Raw genomic sequence first — 18,449 nt, forward strand, 5'->3', positions numbered from 1 at the left:
GTTCAATTTCAGTGCTTGTGATTGGTCTGTTTATATTTTCTATTTCTTCCTGGGTCAGTCTCAGGAGGTTGTGCTTTTCTAAGAATTTGTCCATTTCTTCCAGGTTGTCCATTTTATTGGCATATAGTTGCTTGTAGTCATCTCTCATGATCCTTTGTATTTCTACAGTGTAAGTTGTTACTTCTCCTTTTTCATTTCTAATTCTATTGATTTGAGTCTTCTCCCTTTTTTTCTTGATGAGTCTGGCTAGTGGATTATCAATTTTGTTAATCTTCCCAGAGAAAAAGCTTTTACTTTTATTGATCTTAGCTACTGTTTCCTCTATTTCTTTTTAACTGATTTCTGATCTTCTCTTTATGATTTCTTTCCTTCTGCTAACTTTGGGGTTTTTTGTTTTTCTTTCTCTAATTGCTTTAGGTGTAAGGTTAGTTTGTTCATTTGAGATGTTTCTTGTTTCTTGAGGTAGGATTGTATTGCTATAAACTTTACTCCTAGAACTGCTTTTGTTGCATCCCATAGGTTTTGGGTCATGGTGTTTTCATGTCATTTGTTTCTAGGTGTTTTTTTGATTTCCTCTTTGATTTCTTCAGTGATCTCTTGGTTATTTAGTAGTGTATTGTTTGCCTCAATGTGTTTGTATTTTTTACAGAGTTTTTCCTGTAATTGATATCTAGTCCCATAGTGTTGTCCCCTGAAAAGATACTTGATGCAATTTCAATTTTCTTAAATTTATCAAGGCTTGATTTGTGACCCGAGATATGATCTATCCTAGAGAATGTTCCATGAGCACCATGAGAAGAAAGTGTGTTCTGCTGTTTTGGGATGGAATGTCCTATAAATATCAATTAAGTGCATCTTGTTTAATGTCATTTAAAGCTTGTATTTCCTTATTTATTTTCTTTTTGGATGATCTGTCCATTGGTGAAAGTGGGGTGTTAAAGTCCCCTACTATGATTGTGTTGCTGTCAATTACCCCTTTTATGGATGTTAGTATTTGCCTTATGTATTGAGGTGCTCCTGTGTTGGGTGCATAAATATTTACAATTGTTATATCTTGTTCTTGGATCCATCAGCTCTCTTCAAACCTCCCCTTTTCAAATACCTAATTTCTGAATTTTTCTAATTCTCATGTTTGTTTTTATAGATTTTTAAAATTTTAATTCTTAATTTCTTTTTTGCAGTACACGGGCCTCTCACTGTTGTGGCCTCTCCCGTTGCGGAGCACAGGCTCTGGATGCACAGGCTCAGCGCCCATGGCTCACGGGCCCAGCTGCTCCACGGCATGTGGGATTGTCCTGGACCGGGGCACGAACCCGTGTCCCCTGCATTGGCAGGCGGACTCTCAACCACTGCACCGTCAGGGAAACCCTCTTAATTTCTTTTTTAACCACCTTATTGAGGTATGTATGATTGATATACAAAAAGCTGTACATAGTCAATGTATACAACTTAATGAGTTTTGCAGGTAAGTATACATCCATGAAATGATCACCATAGTATGCCTCTAGACAATGAAATCCCACAGAATGATATGCCCAGAAAACTATAATCTAATAGTTTAAAAGGAGATCAAAGAAATTAATGATATTTAAGAATTAATAAATTAAAAATATTTGTTTTCATTTTAAAATATTATATGCATCTATATTATATGTATGTATATATATGCATATACATATACATATATGGTGTTCTGGGTATATCATTCAGTGAGGTTTCATTGCCTAGGAGCATATTATTCTCTACTTTATTCTCACTGTCTTATAATAACTTTTTGTGTGTGTGGCACATGGGCCTCTCGTTGCAGAGCACAGGCTCCAGATGCACAGGCTCAGCGGCCATGGCTCACAGACCCAGCCGCTCCGCGGCATGTGGGATCCTCCCGGACCAGGGCACGAACCCATGTCCCCTGCATCGGCAGGCGGATTCTCAACCACTGCGCCACCAGAGAAGCCCCTATAATAACTTTTGATAGGATTTGATCACAAATCCTGTTCTGTTGCTTTTTTCCCCCCTTTTCTTTCCTTTTTTAAAGTGAGATAAGTTTTTCTGTACTTTACAGCTCCTTCTTTTGTTGCTTTAAACATTAATAAAAGTTTGTCTTTAAACTTCCTGAGACGTATCTCCTCTGTCCCTTTCCCACTCATTTACCCAAGGACCAAACTTGTCTCACCATCTGTTTTCAGAAAAAAACTTTTATTGGAAGGAAGCTCTAGCCATTGGCTTACCTATTGCCTTTGATGTCTTCCATGTTGCAGTGGCAGATTTGAGTAGCTATGACAGGGACTGTATGGCTAGCAAAGCTTAGAATATTTACTGTCTGGCTCTTCATAGAAAAAGTTGGCAGAATCTTGATCTCTTTTCCCCCTATTGTCTCTGTCTTTCTCAAATGGGATTAAAGTTATAGAAATTTTTATATGTCAGTCTTTGTACTGAAAGAGAGCTTTCGTTGATTAGATTTGAGACTTTATTAAGACTCAGTCTGCTCTAGCACCTTCCTCCATTGTACAGTCACTGATTTCATCTGTGAATTAGATTCTGTGGAACTCCCTTCAGTTTAGCTGCCATTCTCAGATTGATTTGCTTCTTCCTGTTTGCTTCCTGAACCTCTCAACAGTGCTCCAACTATAATTCTTCACCCAGGAAATAGAAGTTGATTCCAGTAGAGCAGATAGTTTTAGTTTTTAGTGTTTATCTAGACATTCCCTGCAATTTGGGCATGGTTGTCTGGGTTTTTTACGTCCCAGCACCAACTTGGTAGATACTCCCTCTATAGTAGTTTCAGTCCCAGCTCTGTAGGGTTCATACACTCCAAGCTTTTAGATGATAATAATCTCAATATCTTCCATTCATTTCCCTACAATTGAAAAAGGGTGGTAACTGCTTCCTGCAGTGACTTACATTTCCTATTTGTTATTTTGTCTTTTCATTCCTCCAATATCTGTTTAACCAATTCCTTCTATTGTATTCTCCCTTTTAAAATAACTGGTGTGGTTTGTATTATCCTGACGATACCGTGAATGAATAATATCAGCATTAATATTCTGTGTTGGTAAAGATTTTTTTAAATAGATGCTGTCATATAGTGGTTATAGATATGCAAAATAATTTGAGAGACATTTTTCAGCAGTTATCAAAATTTAAATATGCATGTTTTGATACAGAATTTGATTCCAGATAATCTATCCCAAAGAAACATATGTGCATAATAGTACATGTACATAAGTTTTGTGTATTTTTAAGCTATTGAAAAATTAGAAAAGAACAAAACATCTATAAAAAGAGACTTTCAAATAAAATATAAAGTATCAATTATCATAAAATGCTATGCAACAATTAAAAAGACAGAGGACTATGTAATAATTAGGACCAAACTCCAAAGGTGATTGTTAAGGAAAAAAACATGTCACAGAACAATGTATGTACTATGGTTTTACTTACGTTTAAAGCAATATGTGTATACATACATGAACAGGAAAAAGATAAGAAGCCTCACCCTGGACTATTAAAAGGGATTATTTCTGCTGAGGAACTTGATAGTATGGTTGAGAAGAGTGTCATTTGTACCATTTACTCTGCCTGACTCTGTGTGGATCGAATTTTTCACTGTGATAATTTCTTCATGTGTTATTTGTATAATAAACAATGAATTTCAAAACAACAACAACAAAAGATTAAGACCTCTAAGGAGCTGGGCTGTAAGGAGAAGTGAGCTTGGAGGAAAGAGAAGTGGTCTCTCTGGAGGGAAAGTGAGGAATGACCTAGAATCAATAATGTCAAGTTGAAAGCGTTAAAAAACAAGAACAAGCGAGAACTGAGAATTGCTAATGAAACTTGATTCTGAAGCTTGTACTAAATTATTCAGAATTCTAGACTCACGTATTAGCACATCCAATAAATACTGACCATTTTTGATTTTAGCATCCTGCCTTAAATGTGAGAAAGGGCTAAATTAATACTTTTAAAAATAAAAGTTGAACAAAGCCAAGAGGAAAAAAAAAAGAACCCTTTTATATTCTGAAAAAATATGCAGGTTTTAATGTTCAGTCCTTCATTCCTCTATATTATCAGTTTCAAGAGACAGAAAATACCTGTGCTCTCAAATTTTCATTGTGTTTTCACTTTCTTATTACGAAATCTTTTAAGCTGACCATTTTAAGACTTAAGATCATTTAAGGATTGTCCATTACATTACCCCAGATATTTAAAATATGAAAGGTATGATTTTTTTCTTCACGCTTCTAATCTTAATCAGCTTGAAAATGGGAAAATATCAAGTGTAGTTAAAAATAGATATTGTAATAGATGCTGTCTAGAATAAAGACTTTCAAGACAGTTTCAGTTAGATTGTAGACACCTTTCAAAAGGTGTCTCATTTGTGTATCTGAAGCAAATTGTAGTTGGTCTGATATAAAGGAATTCTAAGGAGTGTAAAGATTACTTGAGGTGAGTGACTGACTCTAAGCCAGTGGAAGTTTTTTGGTTACCTGAGGAAGAATGGAGGAAAGCATCTATCTCAGAGAATACTTCAGAGTTGAGCAGCTAATCTAAATACACTAAGTACACTGCTACTGACCAACTTCATTAGTAATCAGTGGGGAGGAAAGCTCTTGACTGGTGAAGATCTGTCCAGTCAACACTGAGAAAGCAGCCATGAGGCTTAAGTCTGGGAGTGGCTGGTCAACAGCACAATTTAAGTATTTAAAATACTTAAATATTTAATACTTAAGCACTGCTATAAGTATACGTGACATTTCCCATCTCTTTTCTAAAGCAAAACTTGTCTTCATTCTCAGCACTAGACTTTACTATATAACTTTACCCTCTTCATGAGAAATGTGAATGAAATTATCATAAAGTGCTTATTTAATTAGAACTCTCTTATTTTGCCTTATGAAAAATGTATACATATGCTATGCATGTCCCAAAATATTAGAAATAGTTAATGTTAGAATTGTTTTTATCTTTGAATGATGAGATTATAGGTGATTTTTATTTCCTTCTTTCTTTTCAGGTTTTCAACACATTTGCGGATAGCACATATTACTTTCACATCCAGAAAAAAGAAGAATGTATAGCAATTACTTTTTAAAAATACATTATAAAAGTGTGAATTTAAAATTTTTGACAAGAGGGAAGAAGAAAGTCCTCTTACCCGTTATGAATCCATGGCCATTTGTGCTTTGTGGTAGCGTGCTGGAAGTGTTTTTATAGGAATGTATGAATTTTGTAGCCATTCACAATGCTTTTGTACATTAAGCATTTTGTCGTATCTTTTATCCACCTGAATTTGACTTACACTGAAAATTTTCTTCTATGGGTACTATTATGGTCTGAATGTTTGCGTCACTCCCCAAATTCCTATTTGCACCCTTAATCCCCAATATGATGGTATTTGAGGTGCAACCTTTAGGAGGTAATTAAGGTTAGATTAGGTGATGAGGGTGGAGCCCTCATGGTGAGATTAGTACACTCATCAAAAGAGGAAGAGTCATGAGATCTTTCTTTCTCTCTGCCATGTGAAAATACAGGAAAATGTCTATCTGCAAACCAGAAAGAGTGTTCTCACCAGGAACCAAATTGGCTGGCACCTTAATCTTGGACTTTCCAGTCTCCTGAACTGTAAGAAATAAATGTTTGTTGTCTAAAACACCCAGTCTATGGTAATTTGTTATAGCAGCTTGAGCTAAGACATGAACTGTGACTCGGCCCATCTCTTTAACCTATACCAACTTCCCTTTATACCAGGAACTACCACCCACTGAAGAAGATTTGGTACAATTTGTGATTGAACTTGATCTAGAAGCCATAGATCTTATGTTATAGTAATCAATGCATTATGAAAGAACATTACCTAAAATCTTCCACACAGAACACTGAATCAAACTTCATTACCACCAAAACATCAGGGAGGAAATGTGATGTTATAGAAAGTATATTAGATTGTGACTTTAAAGAAATCTTTAGATTGTAATTTTTTTATAGCTAGCTATAGGACCCTAGAGAGAGTCACTGAAACATGCTGGTCCCCTATTTCCCCATTTGTAAAATAGAGGATTGTATTAAATGATAACTGAATTCTCCTCCAGCTTTGTAATTCCATGGTTTTAACCATGTAGTTACGAAATGATCACTATCAACAAAATCAACAGGAGAATGAATTTAAAACCATCCTCTAGTGCTTTCCTGGAAGTTTTTTTCATGTGACCAAATCAAAATAAGTATTATGAAAAATTGAAAAGCATGTCTCTATTATTCTATTCCACAATTGTCATAGCATGTATCGTGTCTACATGTGCAACACAAGTCTTATATAGGAAGTTATTTAAAAGGAAAAGTATAATACATAGCCTGGGTGATAACAGAACCCTTTTGCTCTGGCCTATATACAAAATTAAGGCTCAATTTTTACCTTAATGTCCTGCTTTGGGACATTATACTTATTTGTGACAGGCCTTATCTGTCATCGCTATTTTCTTTTGTCTCACATTATTATTTAATTTGTGGATTGGAGAAATATGCCTTAAGGAAAATCTCTGCACAGGTACTTTATTCCTTTTGATTCCTACCTGTTAAGGTAGATAGTGTAATAAAATATTTCTAAAAGATGGGAGCCTTCAAATTGTTCTCACTTTCCTGAGCCACCAATGTGCTAGAAAGATTAGATTTTGTTATACATTTATCATGAAAAATTATCATGGTCTTTTATTCTTATATCATTTCTGTTTTAAAAATTTTTTTGTTTTTGTTTTTTTTTTTCTAACTATCCCTACCTTCTTTCTAAATGGGTATAATGGATAGCACACAAACCAATGATAAATACCAATGTACATATCAGTTATTCAAGTGTTTTTGGTTTCTCAATGACTATACCATATTTCCATGAACAATGGATCTAATCAGTAAGTAAATAGATTCAAAAGTAATGATTTAGAAAATAATGTGTAGTAGTTGGTTATCTGTCTGGTAACAGTTGTTATTTTAAGAAAGATCTACATAAAACATCCCTCAGTCTGCAAAGAACCACAGCTATTACTGATGACAGATTTTCCAGATACTCCCACGTTTCTATCATGTGGCCTGAAACATAAAAGATACTCAATAAATGTCTTGAATGAAATAAGAAATTGCAATGTTTTTGAAAACACTGTTCTATAATAACAAAATGATAAATTCTTCAAAGAGTTAAATGACATAAAAATCCTTCACCTCCATAGTATGTTATCAACTATTCCCTGTATAACAGTTACCTCTCTTCTCCCATGTCTGAAGTATGATTTCTGGTGATATTTTAGAGAGAAGAGATTAAAAAGCACAATGGCTCAATTCTTGGCAGTTCCTAGCTTGACTGTTTAGTTAATTCTCCCCTTCTGATATATTTTCTAGTGAATTTATTTGGAGGCAGTATAATCAAACAGGAAATAATTTTAATCTTTTGTTCCTAGTTTGGACATTCAAAGTTTAATGTGTAGCTCCTGAAGAAGCTGACAAGATAGCTTGGATCTTGTGGGATTGTTTGAGGGCAACTTCAGTTTTAGGCATATTACAATGGCTGTACTTGGAGTGAATTGATTTTAAGAGAAAGGAATAGCTATATACATAATTAAAAAGAGAGATTTTTTAAAATAAAGAAAGAAAAGGAAACAAGCAAATGACTAGGAGTACTCCATCTTATATTTGGAAATAACTAAATTATAGGAATTTTCTGAGCATAATTCTTTTGTTATGTTTCATTGTGATGAAAGAGGCAAACTCATTTTAAGGAGAAAATTTAAAGAAAAAGGCAAAATGGTTTAGAGATTTTTTTCTTTGCTAGTTAATAACTTGGACTTTTCTTTAAACTAGGAAAGAAAAGGATTGGAAGTAAGGAAACCTGAAAAATCATCTTGAACAATTAAAAAAATGGGACTAAAGGTAAACTTTAGGGAGAAGTTTAAAAAAAAAAAATGAGCATATGAGCAAACCAAGGCACTCTTTGAATCAGTATTTGAGGTACAGAGAGAGGAACTAAGAGCTACACATTAGAAGGAAAAATGTCAAATTCATTAACATTTATAACAGATAGCATGTGTGTGAAAAAATGTATTTAAATTTTCCAATGATATTCACAGGACTCAAATTTTTATTTGAAAAGATGTTAAAACATTGAGACATTTTGCATATCATAAACTCTAATACTCAAGGTCAGAGAAAGTTTATCCTTTTCCAGGATGTCAGTAAACCATCCACTGGTCTCCTACTCATAATGTAAGATGGAAGTTCTTAGAGGTGACAAAGAAAACTAAATGACTAAAAACTAAAAACTAAATGGAGAGTTAGCTTTGTCACATTGCCTTGAACCACACTAAAACAGTGCCAGATTTCTGTCTTGACTTGGAAATTAAACAAGTAATTTATTTCTGTGTTTTACTTTCAGCAAATATTTGTAGATACCCTATTATAAGGAAAATATCTTTGCTAAACATTATGAGGGTGAAAAAGAGAATATGACATAATTCCTATAGGGAAGGTATGTATCTGGTGATTGTTCAAGACACAAATACAACATTGAAAGTAGGCTACAACAAGTGCCACAAAATTAGTACATGTTGTGGTAGTAATTTTAGAGTTTGATGATGATCTTGGATTTGACTTTAATCAAAGGTGATACTTGTATGGGTAGAACATGGTAGATAGTTCAAGTGGGCAGTAATGAACCAAATGTGGAGGACAAACTGAAAATCCTGCTGAGAACAGTGTTTGAGTGAGTTTAGCTAGACTATAGATTTTGTTTAGGCACTTAATAGAGACAATGATGAAATTATAGGATGGGATAAATTGGCAGAAGAGTTTTAATTCCAACCAAAATTTTTTTCAAACTAATTCCATTGACAATGGAAGAACATTCAGTGATATTCAAACTGGAAAATACCCCAGTGTGGTATTCTATCTGGGAAGAAAGAGAAGAAACTTGTTAGATTGTACTAGGTGCTATTGACACAATTGATCCCTTTGGTAATAGATTTGAAATCTCAGTTCCTATTGCAAACTCGCCATCAATAAGAGTTTGAAGTAAATCTTGCAAATAGAACTTTTTGCTTGAAGTTGACTTAGGATGTGTTATTCTAACTTCTCTGACAGAACTGAGTTGATAGATCCCCAAATCCTGGCTTAAACATCAGACTAGGTGACCACTGTCATTCCCACACTTGATCCAGGTAGAATTTGGCATTAAAACCTCTAGGGAATGTCTGGGTACCAGCTCTGCCATCTGACCACTAGTGGGCAGACACAGCCCTTGGTTCTGAGGAAAACTTGGTATCTCAAAGGGGAATCAGGGTCAACTATGTCAGGGGCAGTTCCTTTCACTGCTTAATCCAAGTTGGCTGACTTAACGATATAAACTGTAGATTTAATGCCTCTGTCCCCTGAGCACTGAGCCACCACCTTCACTCTAACGGTAATACCACCTGGTAATTAACTGTGAAATATTGAGTGGCCAGTGTCTGACCCGAGTGTTTGTGCCAAGTGTAAGTTTCATTTGAGTTTTTTTCTTTCTTTCTTTCTTTCTCTCTTTCACTGCCAGTTTGTATGTGTATTTTTAAGTATTAACTCTCATGGAAGCACATGCCTATTTAAAATTCCCAGACGATGAGTCAGACCTGTTCAGTGAGGTTCCTGGAGAGTCACATGATGGGGTTTGATGAAATTTCACCTTATGAAAGGTTGAAGAAAAAAATTAGAAGAGCTCTTTTGGATTTATATATATATATATATATACACACATATATACTTGATTATATATACATGTATATATTATACATACAGTTTTGCATATATATACGTGAGAGGGACAGAAAGACACATACCTGTGGAAATTTTAAAGTTCCTTTGCTTTTCTTCCTTTCTTTTTTCCTCTGTAGATGTTAAAAAAATCTGGTGATCCAATAGCTCATGCTTCTGTGTAGCAAGGAGAAAGCCAAAGCCCTATAGCCATGCAAGGTACACATGGATTTTAGCTAAGTATTTATATCTACCCCCTGGATTAACAGTAGTGAGCCTGGAAATCTTGATTCCAATGTGATAAAGACATAACACTGCTGAGACTTAGGATATATAAGTTGTTTCACTCCATTATTCTGATAATATACTTTAGGCTTATCTGGATCTCTAAAAATCTCTATTATAATCCATACTTTTCTTCAAATCAGTTTGATGCTTCGTAATGTAACTAACAAGTCTTGTTAGCTTGAACAATAAAGTAGATGGCCTCTTGTTAATAACTCTAAATCATAGGTATTTTTGAAGCTTTTCAAATTAATTTTCCTATATAATTTCTCAAAATGTAAACTAATTCTATGAGTGTTTTTGGAATGTAAAGCCTTATTTGCTGCAGGTAGGTTTAAGACACTTCTTATGAAAATATGTTAATTATAGAATAAGAAGTATGCTAGAAAATCTCCTGCTTCAAGATTTGTGTGGACAGGGCAAGGAGGCAGAGTTCCTTAGAAAGAAAAGGTTCTGTTCAACATACTGAGGGTGCACACATTTTAAAGAGTGTCTTGGTATTTTAAGACATCACAATGGAAGTAACACTAACTAAATTGACAGCATTGATTCATTCATTTCATGAACATTTATTGAGAACCTACTATGTGCCAGACAGTGCTAGAGTCTAGAGATTCAAAGAAAAGTATATTACAGTTTCACCCACAAGTACTCCCAGTTTGAGGGCTGAGAGTTGCATAAGCAAATAGTTATAGTTCAGGAATGTGGAAAGTACTATGAAAACACAGGTGCAGAAATGACTAACTTTGTCTAACAGAATTTGATAAAACTTCACCGAGGAGGTGAAACTTGATCCAGATCTTCACAGATAAGTAGGAAATGACTTGCTGAAAAATTAGTAAAGCAGAGATTTAAAAAAGAAAACATTATAAGAGGTGGAAAGGGGGAGTTGAAAGAGAAAGGCTTATCAAAGGCATAATTTAATACTAGCCAGAACAGGCCTGTACTGGGAAGCCTTGACTATGCCATTCATTTGCACCTTTATTTCTGGGCCAACCCAGAAGCTAACCATGTTCCAGAGGAGAGTCTGTAACCAGGAAGAAGAAAACCAGTAGCAATCTAGGCTCCCTCTCATTCATTTATTCATTCTCTGTCTTTGTCACCTTGTCTCCTTCTCTGACTCTTTCTCGCTCTCTCCTGCTCAGATTCTCTCATCCGTAGGTCTGAATCATTCTCCTTTGAAGCCTGGCACCACTTTCTATTAGATACTACAGTTTACACACCACCATGTCCAGTTATAGCCCAGACTTAATGCTATTGCTGTATCTAAATTGCAGAATCCCCAGAGGGAGAATCTTATCTGCCTAACTGATCCAATGCACTGTGGTCAGGAAAGGTACATACATGAGTCCTGGAAACAAACCTCTTTTGAATGGGGAGGACATTCCCAGAGTGGGCAGGTTATGGGTTGACCATCAGCCCAAAAGTTATCAACTACATGATAACTCTACTTCAGATGCTCCAAAGGGATTTTGGAGTATAGTAACTCACTGTTATCTTTCTCCCAATGCCAATGGGCTCTTGTTTTCTATGACTTTTACTTTTTTTTTTTTTTTTTTTTTTTTGCGGTACGCGGGCCTCTCACTGTTGTGGCCTCTCCCACTGCAGAGCACAGGCTCCGGACGCACAGGCTCAGCGGCCATGGCTCACGGGTCCTGCTGCTGCGTGGCATGTGGGATCTTCCCAGACTGGGGCACGAACCCATGTCTCCTGCATCGGCAGGCGGACTCTTAACCACTGCGCCACCAGGGAAGCCCAACTTTTACTTCTTTTTATAACTATTTCTAGAGTGCTTGCAGGAAAAATAAATAAATAAATAAAAGGATGCTGGCATGTCTAGGAAGGTGTATTTCTATGTGAACAGAAGAATGGTGGGCTGGGTCATGAAACTTGAGTTCGTCCTTCCTCCCTCATGGTCACTACCTTCAACTAAGTAAATGCCAATTATACGAGGGGTTAAGTGTGATGCAAACGTTATACAGAACTGGAAATCATTCTTTTGGAAGCCAATTACTTCCTGTGGTCTGAACCTAAGAACTAAGTTTCCAAAAATTCTGAGATTTGTATATAAGCAGCAGTTGTGAGTAACTGGAATTTCTCCCAACATATTTCTACCATGGAAAGATGATGCAGCTGGTGGTAGAAGTGAGTCCTTAAGCTTTGTTTTATTTATTTGTTATTTTTGTTCTCAGTTTATTCAATTTCCTCATATCAAAGCTGGCTAACAGATCATAGGAAAATGGACTTTTCACTGTGACTTGAGTTCCTTTGTGGAAATTATTAGTAAATAACTTTGGTCCAACATTTCCATAGACATGTTGTATCCAGACTTAATAAACATTCTGAATCACATCTAAATTAGTCTAAACTTGTCGTAACAAAGGTAACTCTAGCTGTTCTAATAAATAAACTTGCAAGTATCAGTGGTTTATTGCTCGCTCACTTAAAGCCCTAAATGAGTGTCCCTGATTGCTAAATGGCTCTTCTCCATGTTTCAGAGAGCTGATACCCCGGACCTTGTGGTTCCACCATGTTCCGCAAATAGTTTCCAAGGTCACCATGAAAGAGGAAAGAATGTAGAGCATTGCATGTGGTAAGTTTGTATGGGCCAAGCCTAGAAATGGTGGACAACATTTCTACCCATCCATATTCAACAGGCCACTAGTCAGTCATATGGCTGTGCACTAGTGCCAGCACAGCTGCATCCTGCTCAAGAAGAAGACATAAATGGAGTGAAAATGATCTAGTTTCCCCACAAAGATCTTAGAGTGCTTACCTTGTAATGTAATAATACAAATGTGTAAGTAATAATACAAATGTATACGTTTATTTAATATAAACTGCATGAAAATCACTCAGCGAAATTTGTTAAATTCAGTATATAGATAAATTACTATGACAAAGAGCTCCTTACGCTATGTTGCTGTTTATAATCCTGATAAGCATTAAGTAGCTTTAAAAAAAATGCATGCAACACTTTGACATTTAATTGCGACTTGGGTTCTGTACTTTTGGGTTGTGTGTAGATATCCAAAGAGAGACATAGAAATGTTCTAAGTATGAGGAAATACACTACTATTTTCCCATAAAGGTCATTGTTTTAAACAAAACTATTTTATTCATTTTTCCCTCGTATAAAGGGAATACCACTAGAAATTGTCAATAATGTACTTCATTATTCTTAAAGTGATAAAATCATTATTCCTAAAGCATAATACTTAGTTACCACCATGCAGATTATTACGTTCTGCTCAAATTGTTGATAACACATGTTTTCTCATACTGCTTTGTATCATTTCAGGATAAATTTAATATTGTTCCAGAAATTTCTCTATTCTTTAGTTCTGGTAATTAAACTTATATTTCTTTAGATTTTCAGGTTCTACTTTTTTTTCTACTGGCTTCTTATACTTGTGGGAAATTATGGTGAAGAATTAATTTCGTGGTTGGAGAAAGAGGGGGTGTAAAACTATGGGTTTCTCTTACTTTTTGTTTTTAATCAGTTCCAGTCCCTGGATTTTTATCTGTACCTCTCATTACAGTCTCTGGAGGAAGTAGTTATGATTTGAATCCTAGAAAAAGTTGTCAGATTAAATCTGGGAACACCAAGGAATAATACAATACTACAGAGTTAATATGATTGATGATATCATAGCTCATTTTGAACAGATGTCAAAAGAAAGAAAATCAAGCTGCCATTCTACATACTGAGCCCTTGTTCACTTAACAGAAGACCTTTATAAGTAAATCATAATTAACGGTAAGTATTCAGTGAGTTAGGTGATAGGCATTCAGATTGCTTTTGAACTTTCAAAAAGTCATCATAAAAATCAGAATTTCTAGAAAAGATGCTTATATATTTTTTTGTATTTTTGTGCTATATTTGACCACAATGTTTAATTTGGCATTGGTGAATGGATTCTACTTAGGAAAAGTTTCCTTTTAGAAACAGAACCACATCTGTGGCACTCTAAAAGTGTCATATGCATCCAGTCTTAAAGGTAGCTTTTTAATAATTGCCAAATGAAGCCCCACTTTCCAGTTGTGTGCTGACTGGGTGAGACAGTGTAGGTGGTACTTTTAAACAAGGTATGCATGTAAAAATAATTCGAGGAGAGTAACAGAAAACACTTCTATCTGAATTTAGTTACAGAAGATCTGTAGTCTGCTGAATCAACCTTGTATTGAACCAGATTATTTAAGTATATTGTAGTATGCATTGACCGTCTCTGGCAAAAAAAAAAAAAAAAAAGGATAAATCTGTTTGACTTATCTTGTAATCCTGCAGATTTATCTTAAACTTTGACTTATCTTAAACTTCTAGAATTACCTATGAGACATGTTCACCAGCATCCATAACATCCCTCTCCTGAGTAGGCCCTCACACCACTTTTGGGGACATGAACAAGTGTGGTATATAGCACAACTCCTACTCAAAAGTGATTCTAGAAAAGTAAGAAGTCCCACATAAGGGAAAGTACTGGTTCTTTCTTAAAGCATCTGAGGAATTTCTTACTTTTGAAACTTCATGTCCTCCCATGCTTGAGGCTTACTGATGAACTGTCAGGCCTATGCAAGTTGCGGATATTATGTCCGGCAGCATGAGTACATACCTCCTATTTCAATTTAAAATGAAAAACTCAGATCTCTTTGTTTCTATTAAACACACACACACACATACACACACACACACACACACACACACACACACACACATACACGAGTGCATATACCCAGAAAGAACTTTACTTGGATTTTCTTTAAAATACCAGTTGAATACATATAATTCATCACTAGTTACTGTTAATTTAGATGAACAAAGGGGAGCAAAAGCATTTTAGACACCATGTCTCACTTTAACTTGAAAATGGCATGCTAGGGGAATTCCAAGGTTCTCCAGTGGTTAGGACTCTGCACTTCCACTGCAGGGTGCACGGGTTCGATCCCTGGTCGGGGAACTAGGATCCCACAAGCCACACAGCATGGCCAAAAAGAAAAGAAAATGGCATGCTAGAATTTAATTCTGAAAAAACCTTGAATGTTGTCAAACTTAAATGCGTTTATATTTTTAACTTTGCAATCTCAACAGACTTTAGCAGTAGTCAGCAAAGTTTTCTATGAAGGACCAGTAAATATTTGAAGCTCTGCAAACGTAGGTCTCTGTTATAACTGCTCAACTCTGTAGCAAGAAAGCAGCTGTAGACAATACATAAACAAATGAACATGACTATGATCCAATAAAAATATATTTGCTAAAACAGACAGTGGACTGGATTTGGCCCACGGGACATAGTCAACCCTGGTCTTCAGTAACTGTCACTTCTTGCATTAACTAATTCCTTTCCTCACAGAGATTCTTAGAAACTTATCTTCAAATTATTCATTATGTTAGCTTTTTATCTGCAATATGGAAAGATATTGTTTCTCCCCCATTTGTTATGAAGAATACGACCCATCTACTCGACTGAACAGACCAGAAACCTGTCATCTTCTCTGAGCCTTGCTGGGGCCAGCGAAGGCCTGGAGGAACTGGGAAATAAGTTCATCTGTCAACTTACAGCTGAAGAATTTGAAGCAAGAACACAGAGTTTTGGTTCTACAAGATGCTCTATTTAAAAGGACGCTGCTGAGAGGCCTAATGTTCAGTATTACTGGGCACAGTCTTGAAAATAATAACCTACTTTTCCTGAGCAAAGCCAGCTCTGAAAGAGGATGATGTCTACAAATGAGGTCTCATAAAAGAATATAATTAAACACTGATGCTCCTCGGAGAGAAAGAGCTTTGAGATAATGACTCCAATGGCATGCATTGTACCAGTGAGAACAAGATGTCACAATTATATATTTGCAGGTTGATTTAATCTGACAGGATTCTTAGCAACACTGAACTTGGTCTGTCTGTGCATCACAACACAGCCTATGTGTTCTACAAATGAAGCTCCATTTATCTTTTATAAAGTTACATGTGTCAATTAGCGAACTTCTTAATCTAGCTGTATGCTCTTATCAGTGGAGGTCCAGTGTAAGTCTTCATTTGCTGTGGCACAGCCTTTGTAAGTCTTCTTCTTTATTTAAAGTCTTTTAAAAATTCCTGATATAAGTGGATTTCTTTCTTTTTTTTTTTTTTCTTTTTCTTTTTTTTTTTTTTTTTTTGTGGTATGTGGGCCTCTCACTGTTGTGGCCTCTCCAGTTGCGGAGCACAGGCTCCGGACGCGCAGGCTCAGCGGCCATGGCTCACTGGCTCACGGGCCCAGCTGCTCCGCGGCATGTGGGATCCTCCTGGACCGGGGCACGAACCCGTGTCCCCTGCATCGGCAGGCGGACTCTCAACCACTGTGCTACCAGGGAAGCCCCATTATTTGTTTTTTGACTGTGCTCTCATGCAAAGTTCTAATTATCCTCTCTTTTGAAGTATTTCTTACAGATAAATTAGCAGCTAGTTGGTTGCATTGTTCCTCAGTTAATCAAAGAGAGGGAGGAATGGGCTAGATCAGGAGTTTGCAAACTAGGGCCCTTGGTCTTAATGTAGCCCACCACCACCTATTGTGTATGGCCTACATGTGAAGAATAATGTTTACATTTCTAAATGGGTGGAAAAAGAATTAAAAGGAGGATTTTTTGACAAGTGAAAATTGTATGGTTTACAAATTTCAGTGTCCACAAATAAAGTCATATTGGAACACAGTCATACTCATTTTTTAAACAAAAATCTATTGCTGCTTTTATGCTACAACAGCATAAATGAGGGGTTACAATGGAGACAGTAGAGCCAGCAAAGCCTTAAATAGTTACTCTGGCCCTTCAATGAAAAAGATTGCCTGGGCTTCCCTGGTGGCGCAGTGGTTGAGAGTCCGCCTGTCGATGCAGGGGATACGGGTTCGTGCCCTGGTCTGGGAAGATCCCACATGCCGCGGAGCGGCTGGGCCCGTGAGCCATGGCCCCTGAGCCTGCGCGTCCGGAGTCTGTGCTCCGCAACGGGAGAGGCCACAACAGTGAGAGGCCGCGTACAGCAAAAAAAAAAAAAAAAAAAAAAAAAAAAGATTGCCTACCCCTGGACTACGTAAACCTTCAAATTCCCTTTCCAAACTTTTATTTTAATGTGACTGTTATCCCCTTCCCTTTCCAATTCCCACTTGCTTTCCCCACTTGCTTTGATTTTGGGGTGTGGGAGGTTTTGGGATAGAGGCAGGAGCTCAACCCTACAGCCCCAATTTCGTATATGACAATACACCTTAATGAACTTTCATCTCCGTACTGTGAAATATTGAGGTCAACCTAGATAATCATTGATCAAAGGGCCGAACATTTATATAGTGCTTTAAAACGAAAAAGCACTGTCACATACACTATCTCACTTGATCCTAAAAAATGGTGTATTCCCTTTGAAGAGGAGGAAACTGAGGTCAAGATATGTTCATTGACTTTCCAATAATCATGCAACTAAGAAGTGGAGAGCAGACCCTAAACGTGACTCAATCTTCCGTTATTCCTACATCACTACCCTGCATCAGGAAGTAACATACATGCACAAAAAAATCTGTAATCTGAGTTATTCTTGTTTGAGATTCATGCACAAAGCTCATGTGAAATGGACGGGGGGAAGACCTTCTTCTCCCTTCCCTGTCACCCTGACATAAAACCGGTAAGAACTGCAGGCTGGGCTCCCTTTCCCTACATAGAGTAGAAGAGAGAAATAAGGTGCACTTTCATAGCCAGACTAATCCATGCATCAAAGAAGAGTTAAGAAGCAACACTCAAAAGTAACAAGATTTAGGAAGTAAAATAACCAGTAATCATGATTCCATGGTTGGCTCCCTAAGACCATGCAATGGACTAAATGTGTATGTCTCTCCCAAATTCTTACGTTAAAATCTTAGCCCTGGGCTTCCCTGGTGGCGCAGTGGTTGGGAGTCTGCCTGCCAATGCAGGGGACACAGGTTCGTGCCCTGGTCCGGGAAGATCCCACATGCCGCAGAGTGGCTGGGCCCGTGAGCCATGGCTGCTGAGCCTGAGTGTCCAGAGCCTGTGCTCTGCAACGGGAGAGGCCACAACAGTGAGAGGCCCACATACCGCAAAAAAAAAAAAAAAAAAAAAAATCTTAGCCCTCATGTGATGGTATTATGTCATGGGGCCTTTGGGAGGTAATTAGGTTATGAAGGTGGAGCCCTCATGAATGGGATTAGTGCCCTTATAATAAAAGAGACCCAGACACTTCCCTGCCTTCTTTAGCCAAGTGAGGACACAGTGATAAGATGGCTGTCTATGAACGAGGAAGCAGGTTCTCATCAGACACTGAAACTGCTAACTCCTTGATCTAGGATTTTCCATCCTCCAAAACTGTAATAAATTTCTGTTGTTAATAAGCCACCCATACTATGATATTCTATTTTGGCAGCCCAAAT

Source organism: Kogia breviceps, chromosome 10 (assembly GCF_026419965.1).
Source record: "Kogia breviceps isolate mKogBre1 chromosome 10, mKogBre1 haplotype 1, whole genome shotgun sequence".
Taxonomy (NCBI): Eukaryota; Metazoa; Chordata; class Mammalia; order Artiodactyla; family Physeteridae; genus Kogia; species Kogia breviceps.